Raw genomic sequence first — 10,865 nt, 5'->3', positions numbered from 1 at the left:
AGGTGAATGGATGATCTCTGCATATGTCGTTCCCACCGTGAATGATGGAGGAGGAGGTGTGATGGTGTGGGGGTGTTTTGCTGGTGACACTGTCAGTGATCTATTTAGAATTCAAGGGACATTCTGCAGTGATACGCCATCCTATCTGGTTTACGCTTAGTGGGACTATCATAATTGTTTTACATTTACATTTACATTTAAGTCATTTAGCAGACGCTCTTATCCAGAGCGACTTACAAATTGGTGCATTCACCTTATGACATCCAGTGGAACAGTAGTGCATCTAAATCTTTTAAGGGGGGGGTGAGAGGGATTACTTTATCCTATCCTAGGTATTCCTTAAAGAGGTGGGGTTTCAGGTGTCTCCGGAAGGTGGTGATTGACTCCGCTGTCCTGGCGTCGTGAGGGAGTTTGTTCCACCATTGGGGGGCCAGAGCAGCGAACAGTTTTGACTGGGCAGAAGGTACACCGACCTCTTCCTCCTGCTCGGGGAAGAGTGGGGACTGATACACCAGGGAATGCTCAAACGGAGATAGGCCCGTGGCAGAGCAGGGAAGGGTGTTGCGGGCATACTCCACCCACCCTGCTGGCTCCAGGAGGTGGGGTTGGAGGGGACCAGGCAGCACAGAGCAGTCTCAAGATCCTGGTTGGCTTGCCTCGACTGGCCATTGGACTGGGGGTGGAACCCAGAGGACAAGCTGGCCGACGACCCAATGAGGGAGCAGAACACCTTCCAGAACTGGGACGAGAACTGAGGCCCCTGATCGGAGACCATGTCCATGGGCAGTTCATGGATCCGGAAGACGTGCTGCACCATGATCTGGGCCTTCTCCTTGGCCAAGGGTAGTTTCGGGAGAGGAATGAAGGGAGCGGCCTTGGAAAACCGATCGACCAAAGTCAGGGTGGCAGTGTTGTCCTCAGACGGGGGGAGACCAGTGACGAAATCCAGGGATATGTGGGAACAGGGACGGTGATGGACAGGCAGTGGTTGCATAAGATCAGCCGGAGCTTGTCGAGGAGTCTTATTCTGAGCACATACTGTGCAGGAGGAGACAAACGTGGTGACATACGGAACAATCGTAGGCCACCAAAAGCATTGTTGCACGAAGGCCAGGGTTCGACGTGAGACTGGGTGGCAGGCAAGCCTGGAGGAATGGGCCCACTCCAGCCAGTGCCTCCATTCCTCCAATGCCATATTCACCACGAGAAGCTCACGATTCCCCACATCATAGTTTCTTTCCATGGCGTTGAGGTGGTGGGAGAAGAAGGCGCAGGGATGTAGCTTGAGGTCCAGGGCAGAACGCTGGGACAGGACCGCCCCCACTCCAACATCAGAAGCATCGGCCTCCACCACCAACTGACTGGAAGGGTCTGGATGAACCAAGCTGGGAGCTGTGGTGAAGCGATGTTTGAGTTCCCGGAATACCCGGTCAGCAGCTGGAGACCACGTGAATGGAAACTTGGGCGTGGTGAGTGCGGACAGAGTTTTCATCAGGACAGTGACCCAAAACACCTCCAGGCTGTGTAAGGGCCATTTGACCAAGAAGGAGAGGGATGGAGTGCTGCATCAGATGACCTGGCCTCCACAATTACCCAACCTCAACCCAATTGAGATGGTTTGGATGAGTTGGACTGCAAAGTGAAGGAAAAGCAGCCAACAAGTGCTCAGCATATGTGGGAACTCCTTCATGTAAAAGCACCTGTGTGTAGCTGGTGTAGAGAGTCAGGCGCAGACAGCAGATATGAGTAATCAACGTACTTTACTCAAAAAGACAAATTTACAAAGTAACAATCACGAGCCCACAAAGACGGACCGAATTACAGTAAACAATCACTCACAAACACAACATGGGGAACAGAGGGTTAAATAATAAACAAGTAATTGGTTGAAGCCAGGTGTGATAAGACAAAGACAGAACAAATGGAAAATGAAAAATTAATCAGCAGTGGCTAGAAAGCCGGTGACGTCGCCCGCAGAACGCTGCCCGAACAAGGAGAGGGACCGACTTCGGCGGAAGTGTTACTTGAACTCACTTCAAGACTGTTGGAAAAGCATTCCTCGTGAAGCTGGTTGAGAGAGTGCCAAGAGTGTGCAAAGCTGTCATCAAGGTAAAGGTTGGCTACTTTGAAGAATCTAAAATATATTTAGATTTGTTTAACACTTTTTTGGTTACTACATGATTCCATGTGTTATTTCATTGTTTTGATGTCTTCACTATTATTCTACAATGGGGAAAATAGTAAAAATAAAGAAAAACCCTTGAATGAGTAGGTGTGTCCGAACTTTTGACTGGTACTGAAAATGCCAGTATATTTCAAACGGCACAAGTTAAAATCAAATCAAATCACATTTTATTTGTCACAAGTGCTGAATACAACAGGTGTAGACCTTACAGTGAAATGCTTACTTACGAGCCCTTAAACAACAATGCAGTTTAAAAAAACAAGTAATAATAACAAAAACAAGTCACAAGTAATTAAAGAGCAGCAGTAAAATAATAGCAAGACTATACACAGGGGGATACTGTTACAGAGCCCATATGCAGGGGCACTGGTTAGTTGAGGTAATATGTACATGTAGGTAGAGTTATTAAAGTGACTATGCATAGATGATAACAACAGAGAGTAGCAGCGGTGTAAAAGAGGGAGGGGGGGGGCAATGCAAACAGTCTGGGTAGTCAATTGATGGTGTTCAGGAGTCTTATGGCTTGGTGGTAGAAGCTGTTTAGAAGCCTCTTGGACCTAGACTTTGTGCTCCGGTACCGCTTCCCGTGCGGTAGCAGAGAGAACAGTCTATGACTAGGGTGGCAATTTTTAGGGTCTTCCTCTGACACCGCCTGGTATAGAGGTCCTGGATGGCAGGAAGCTTGGCCCCAGTGATGTACTGGGCCGAACGCACTGCCCTCTGTAGTACCTTGTGGTCGGAGGCCGAGCAGTTGCCATACCAGGCAGTGATGCAACCAGTCAGGATGCTCTCGATAGTGCAGCTGTAGAACCTTTTGATGATCTGAGGACCCATGCGAAATATTTTCAGTCTCCTGAAGGGGAATAGATATTGTTGTGCCCTCTTCACAACTGTCTTGGTGTGCTTGGAACATGTTAGTTTGTTGGTGATGTGGACACCAAGGAACTTGAAGCTCCCAACCTGCTCCACTACAGCCCCGTCGATGAGAATGAGGGCATGCTCGGTCCTCTTTTTCCTGTAGTCCACAAACATCTCATTTGTCTTGATCACGTTGAGGGAGAGGTTGTTGTCCTGGCACCACACGGCCAGGTCTATGACCTCCTCCCTATAGGCTGTCTCTTCGTTGTCGGTGATCAGCCCAAACCACTTTTGTGTCATCTGCAAACTTAATGATGGTGTTGGAGCCATGCCTGGCAGTGCAGTCATGAGTGAACAGGGAGTACAGGAGGGGACTGAGCACGTACCACTGAGGGGCCCCCATGTTGAGGATCAGTGTGTCGGATGTGTTGTTACCTACACTTACCACCTGGGGGCAGCCCGTCAGGAAGTCCAGGATCCAGTTGCAGAGGGAGGTGTTTGGTCCCAGGGTCCTTAGCTATTCATGAGCTTTGATGGCACTATGGTATTGAACGTTGAGCTGTAGTCAATGAATAGCATTCTCACATAGGTGTTCATTTTGTCCAGGTGGGAAAGGGCAGTGTGGAGTGCAATAAGAGATTGCATCATCTGTGGATCTGTTAGGGCGGTATGCAAATTGGAGTAGGTCTAGGGTTTCTGTGATAATGGTGTTGATGTGAGCCATGACAAGCCTTTCAAAGCACTTCCGCGTAGGTCATCGATTTTATTTTCCTAATATTGCACGTTTGCTAGCAGAATGGAAGGAAGTGGGGGTTTATTCGATCGCCTATGAATTCTCAGAAGGCAAGCCCGCCCTCTGGCCTCTTTTTCTCCGCCTACCTCGTCACGCAAATGACGGGGATCTGGGCCTGTTCCCGGGGAAGCAGTATATCATTCACGTCGGACTCGTTAATGGAAAAAAAGGATTCTGCCAGTCCGTGGTGAGTAATCGCAGTTCTGATGTCCAGAAGTTATTTTCGGCCATAAGAGACGGTAGCAGCAACATTATGTATAAAATAAGTAAAAAAATAAATGACAAAGAAACAAACAGAAAAGCACAATTGGTTAGGAATACGTACAATGTCAGCCTTGTTCTCTGGCGCCATCTTGTCAGGTTGTTCACTTGTTGTTGTAACGGCTTTCTTGTGGTGAAGGAGAGTCGGACCAAAATGCAGCGTGATGATGATTCATGATATTTTAATGAAGGAAAAAACTATACATGAAGAAACTACAAAATAATGAAATGTGAAAACCGAAACAGCCCTATCTGGTACAAAGACAGGAACAATCACCCACAAAACACTCAAAGAATATGGCTGCCTAAATATGGTTCCCAATCAGAGACAACGATACACACCTGCCTCTGATTGAGAACCACTCCAAACAGCCATAGACTTTGCTAGATAACCCCACTAAGCCACACACCCAACACCCCACAAAACCCCAAGACAAAACACACCACAATAAACCCATGTCACACCCTGGCCTAACCAAATAAATTAAGACAAACACAATATATTACGACCAGGGCGTGACAGTTGTGATTAAAGTGCTACATTTAAAAAACACCTGACATCAAGTTCTCTTTTCATGAATATGGCCTCCATGATCATTTTATCTGTCAGTTAGAGATGATTCAGGGCACAGCAACTTAATGAGTAATTAATTATTGTCTTTTTTAAACAACTAAATATCTTGTGTTTTCAGTGTGAGCACTATAACATATAAGAATATAACTTATTTGCAGAGAGAATAGCAAGGAAATGTGACCAACTATGTTTTTCAGCAGCTGTGCATGTTTTGCACTGTAATGGTAGAGTTTAGTCTGATATTTCCATCTGAGCCCACACACTAAAGGTCAGGTTCTAAACAGAGCAGTTTAATGGCAGAATAAGAAAGGGGAACATCAAATTATTCACATAGAGGGATCTTTTGAGGGTCAAATGTTTTCTGAGGTGATTCATTTTGGGAGGCCTTTCAGAGTCAACTATTATCCAACATTGTTTTAACAGGAATAGAGTAATGATCTCTTCACATATATTTCAAATTCATAATCTGAGTAATTATCTAATTTAATTAATGACCTTACACCATCACTTGCTATTAACTCTAGCCTGATGTAAAAGCAATTAAGAAACCATGTTCATTATGCGAGTCTATAGACTGACAGATGGACTGAACATAGCCTAACCTGAACATGGCGAACCAATGACCGAATCCGTCACCAGAATCCAATTTTGCCAACTTGCACAGTGTCCATGATTTGTTCAATCAAGACATCACAACCAATTTATCTGCTGTCCTTTCTTCTCTGCTTTGGCTGGGACAGTAGTAGCAGCGGGCAGTGTGTGTGTGTGTGCATAGGTGCGTGCGTGTGTGTGTGTGCGCGTGTGGGGGCACTAGTCTAAAGAAAATTGGAGTATCCGTCAGCCGTCCCGTAGGATCCTGCCTTTAGAAGACACAATATGCATCTCAAATGGCACCCTATTCCCTTTATAGTGCACTAGTTTTGACCAGGACACATAGTACACTATATACAATAGGACTCTGGTCAAAAGTATTGCGCTATATAGGGAATAGGGTGCCATTTGGGATGCAAACACAGCATCCTCCTCCTCCACTCTGCCTCTGACAAACCCAGCACTCGCCTCACTAGTCAATGTAATTAGTTTTGTTTCTCTGCTATTGTGTTCATCCCAAATGGCACCATATTCCCTATATAGCGCAATACTTTTGACCAGAGCCCTATTTGCTTTGGTGAAATGTAGTGCACTATGAAGGGAATAGGGTGTCATTTGGGATGCATACATTGTGTTTCTCCACAGCACCTTCTTTATTGTTCCCTGCATAGCTTCTGGAATGGCGATGGAAGTGTACCATTACACCATTACACCATTCGCCAGGATTGCATTAAAGGTTTTTGATCAAGTTTCACTCGTGTGAAAAATAAGTGTTATCCAAAACATTGATCTCTTCCTCTCTTCCTTCTTCTCTCTGAACGGCTCATAATAGGCAAACATGCTCTGTGTATACTTCCCTGCTCTCTCGCCGCTAACTTCTTTGCTGCAAAACAACAATTACAGAGTGGTGTTCCAGTGATTAATCAAGGACAGGTTTAATTAATCAGCGAGATAATACAACTAAACTGCAAATGGTTAGTTATTGATGAAGGGGGTTATGAGGGGCTTGACTCGCCACGGATGATAGAACAAATCTAAGAGATTGATAAACACAATTTTATTTTATCTGCCCAACTGTGGACCTCTCGGAAAATACCTCTTATCTAATGTGAACAGGAGGCTGCTGTGTTTAGGGAGTAGAAAAAGACTGAAAATGTGTGTGTGTGTGTGTGTGTGTGTGTGTGTGTGTGTGTGTGTGTGTGTGTGTGTGTGTGTGTGTGTGTGTGTGTGTGTGTGTGTGTGTGTGTGTGTGACAAGGACACAACAGCGGGCTCTGAATGTGGGTTCTGCAGTCGCATGGAGTGCATTGTGGACACTGTACATACTGATATGAAATACCATTAACTTCTTATCACAAACCTGGGCTTCTTTTGACTTTATTCTATACCTTTTGTTTTCTTTTATGAAATTCACACTTGGGAAGTTTGTATGATGTATTTCAGTCAGTTGAAAGTGGTACTACTCTAACAGCCTCAACAGCCTTTTAAACTAAAATATTGCCATGTACAGTGCATTCTGAAAGTATTCAGACCCCTTGACTTTTTTCCACATTTTGTTACGTAAAAGCCTTATTCTAAAATTGATTAAATCGTTTTTTCCCCCTCACCAATCTACACACAATACCCCACAACAACAGTTTTTTTAAATATAACATTTACATAAGTATTCAGACCCTTTACTCAGTACTTTGTTGAAGCACCTTTGGCAGTGATTACAGCCTCGAGTCTTCTTGGGTATTGTCACGCCCTGGCCATAGAGAGGCTTTTTATTCTCTATTTTGGTTAGGCCAAGGTGTGACTAGGGTGGGCATTCTATGTTATTTTTTCTATGTTTTTATATTTCTTTGGTCTACTCCTTCTTCCTCAGACAAACATCGCTACAGAACTACCCAACACCAACGGACCAAGCAGCGTGGTAAAAAGGAGGAATGGACATGGGAGGACATCCTGAACGGCAAGGGATCCTACACATGGGAGGAGATCCTGGCTGGAAGGGATCGCCTCCCATGGGAACAGGTGGAGGCAGCCGGGAGAGCGGAGGCAGCAGGAGAAAGGAACCAGCATTACGAGGGAACACGGTTGGCGAGGAAGCCCGAGAGGCAAGCCGGCACACGGGGAGTGTGGCAGAGTCGGGTTGGAGACCTGAACCCGCCAGAACAGGGGGGGGGGGGGGGGAGCTATGCGGTCGAGACCGCCAGTGCGCCTCCACAGCCCTGTGTATCCGTTGCCTCGGCCAAGGAAGAGGCCGCCTGTATGTCTCCCCAGCCTGGTGAGTCCTGTGCCTGCTCCCAGGACCAAGTCTCCCTCCTGTCCGGAGATGCCAGAGCCGCCCTCCTGTCCGGAGCTGCCAGAGCCGCCCTCCTGTCCGGAGCTGCCAGAGCCGCCCGTCAGTCCGGAGACGCCAGAGCCGCCCATCAGTCCGGAGCCACCAGAGTCGCCCTTCACTCCGGAGCCGCCAGAATCGCAGCCCCTCAGTCCAGAGGCGCCCCTCAGTCCAGAGGCGCCCTTCAGTCCAGTGGCGCCCTCTACGAGTGTCTTCAGTCCGGGGCCCGCTGCGAGGGTCCCCGCTCCAGAGGCACCACCTAAGTGGGCCAAGACTGAGGTGGAACGGCATCCACATCCCGCACCCGAGCCGCCGCCGTAAAGAAGGCCCACCCGGACCCTCCCCTTTAGAGTCAGGTTTTGCGGCCGTGGTCCGCACCTTTGGGGGGGTACTGTCACGCCCTGGCCATAGAGAGGCTTTTTATTCTCTATTTTGGTTTGGTAGCTCTTGCCCACATGGGTTTTGTGGGTAGTTGTTTTCAGTTTCAGTGATTGCACCATACGGGACTGCTTCGGTTTTCATTTATTCTCTTGTTCTTTTGTATTTAGTGTTCAGTTAATTAAAGGAATTATGAACACGTACCACGCTGCGCTTTGGTCTACCCCTTCTTCCTCAGACGAACATTGTTACAGGTATGACGCTTCAAGCTTGGCACACCTGTATTTGGGGAGTTTCTCCCATTCTTCTCCGCAGACCCTTTCAAGCTTTGTCAGGTTGGATGGGGAGTGTTGCTGCACAGCTATTTTCAGGTCTCTCCAGAGATGTTTGATCGGGTTTAAGACCTCATGGCTTGGTTTTGGCTCTGACATGCACTGTCAACTGTGGGACCTTACATAGACAGGTGTGCCTTTCCAAATCATGTCCAATCAATTGAATTTACCACAGGTGGACTCCAATCAAGTTGTAGAACATCTCACGCATGATCAATGGACAAAGGACGCACCTGAGCTCAATGTCGAGTCTCAGCAAAGAGTCTGAATACCTATGTAAATAAGTTATTTATGTTTTTTGTTTTTTTTATGTACAAAGAATTCTAAAAACCTGTTTTCTCTTTGTCATTATGGGGTATTATGTATAGATTTCTGAGGGGGAAAAAGTATTTAATTCATTTTAGAATAAGGCTGTAACGTAACAAAATGTGGAAAAAGTCAAGGGGTCTGAATACTTTCCGAAGGCACTGTATCTCAATAGCTTGCATTGCCACAAGCTTCAATCAATGTACTGTAGCGTCCTCTTCTGGGGGTGTAGTTATACATCAAGCTTACTTACTTTTCAATCAATGTCAAACTGAACGCATTTCATTTTCAAAGCAAAAATCACAAACGTCATGATTTTGAATACGTTCACAAATCAATTCCCTATTGTCACAAAATGATCTCTGTGCACTTTCCAGAAGGTGTGTTGTGTCTATTACTGTGCATTCTGAGAGTGATTGCTACTGAGAGCTGAGCAAAAAAAACATTTCCTTTACAAGATGGACAAACAAATTACTATTCAATTCTACATCATCCAACCATAATAAGAGCAATGAAGGGACTTGCTGAACTGAATGCAGAACAAAAGTGCTCTTACCACTACTCCTCTCCACTAATGATTCCCATCCCACCAGTCCATAATGTGTGCGAGTGTACGTGTGTGTGTATACGTGTGTGTGTTTCCCATCCCATCTATTCTATAATGACTTTACTCTCCCAAGGACTCAACGGCATGCGGCAGGCAGGAAGCAGACATGCGGCAGGCAGTGAACAGCATTACCAACACACACACACACACACACACAGCCAACTGCATTAACAACACCACACACACGTTGTGGTTCATCTGTAACTGGGGACAGCCTTTTAGTAATCAGATAGTGGTTCGATAAGACTGAACTGCTGACTCCCTGAAGAGGCATTCTGAAGGACGATTTACCGCCTCGCTGCTGATCTGATGTATATCCTCTGTTGGCTTGAGACTACACTCTGTGTCTGTGTGTGTGTGTGTGTGACACAAAAGAAACACTGAAACAAACCTCTATTTTTGTCACCTCCTCAAAGGTTCCAATGCCATGTAGAGCAGCAGTCGTTGCAGATTTGCAGTTGTTGCCATATCCGTCTTCAGGTTGTGAAACTTTTTATCTGAAAAAGAGAGTAAAGAGAATAGCATAAATGGGGTTGATCATCAGCTGTGCACCTGAAGGCAGTTTAACGGGTATACTAGTTAAAGAACCTGTCATAAATCTTGACCCTAGTGACACTAGAATGGGGGAAGGCATCAATTGCAACTCAATAATCACTACTACTGAATTATTACTCCGCTGTTGTTATAATTCAGAACATACACTGACTGAATGGGTCTGAAGCAGCAGGTTGGAGGAAGGAAAGCTCGCACAAGGAATAACATCACAACCTGGTGTCTGAATTAGGAAACAGAAATGGTGATGACGTTGCAGTCATATCTGTCTATGTAAGGGTTCCCCAACTGGCAGCCCGCGGCCATTTTATTTGGACCCCCAATTTTTCTGAGCAAAAAAAATTGAATTGTTTGACATAAGACTGTAAAAAGGCCAGAAAATCAGCTCCAAGTGGTTTTCATTTTCCAAATCTGTCCCAATGTATTACCATGCATAATAGAGAGATATATGTGATTGTTTACAAATGTAAGCAAGGTTTGAAGTGATATTGTTTTAGTCATCTGTTTGGGCTTCTTGCAGTTTATTTGCAGTCTATACATTTCTTGTAAATATGTTCCGGTCCCCAGACCATCTGCTCAAGAAAAAAAAGAATCCCGCAGCTGAATCTAGTTGATGGTCCCTGGCCTATGTGCTATGGACGTGCCAGACAGACAGAGAGTGGCGTGTATTTATGGATGCCAAGGGAAGCCAGGCTTCCCCAAAACATTTACCAAGAAAATATATCATCTCTCTGTGTTTTCATCATTTTCCTTCAATTCGCAAGAGGCTGAATGTACTGAATCTCACCAGAGAAAGCATCCGAGTGAGCAAAACAGCGCCCTCTGCCTCTGTATGTGTAGGCCATTTATTTGAAGCTGTCTGGTCATAAAGAGTATGATGTCGTTGCCGCCCGTAGCGTTGAATGGAAGGGAAGCCAGCGAGCATTTGGACTCCCTTGATTTAAAGAAATGGTATACTAGCCAATCAGTGTTGAGCTAAACTGAGTGAGCGCAACTGTGAATGGTGCTTGTGCACCAAAAAAAGGTGTCAAGGGAAGTCAGTTTGGATTTGGCTTCACTCCTATCACAGAGAAATAGGTCATTGACAGTAACAACTTGCATTGCTG

This window comes from Oncorhynchus nerka, linkage group LG22, assembly GCF_034236695.1.
Source record: "Oncorhynchus nerka isolate Pitt River linkage group LG22, Oner_Uvic_2.0, whole genome shotgun sequence".
NCBI classification, from domain to species: domain Eukaryota; kingdom Metazoa; phylum Chordata; class Actinopteri; order Salmoniformes; family Salmonidae; genus Oncorhynchus; species Oncorhynchus nerka.
Note: the sequence above shows the minus strand (reverse complement) of the source record.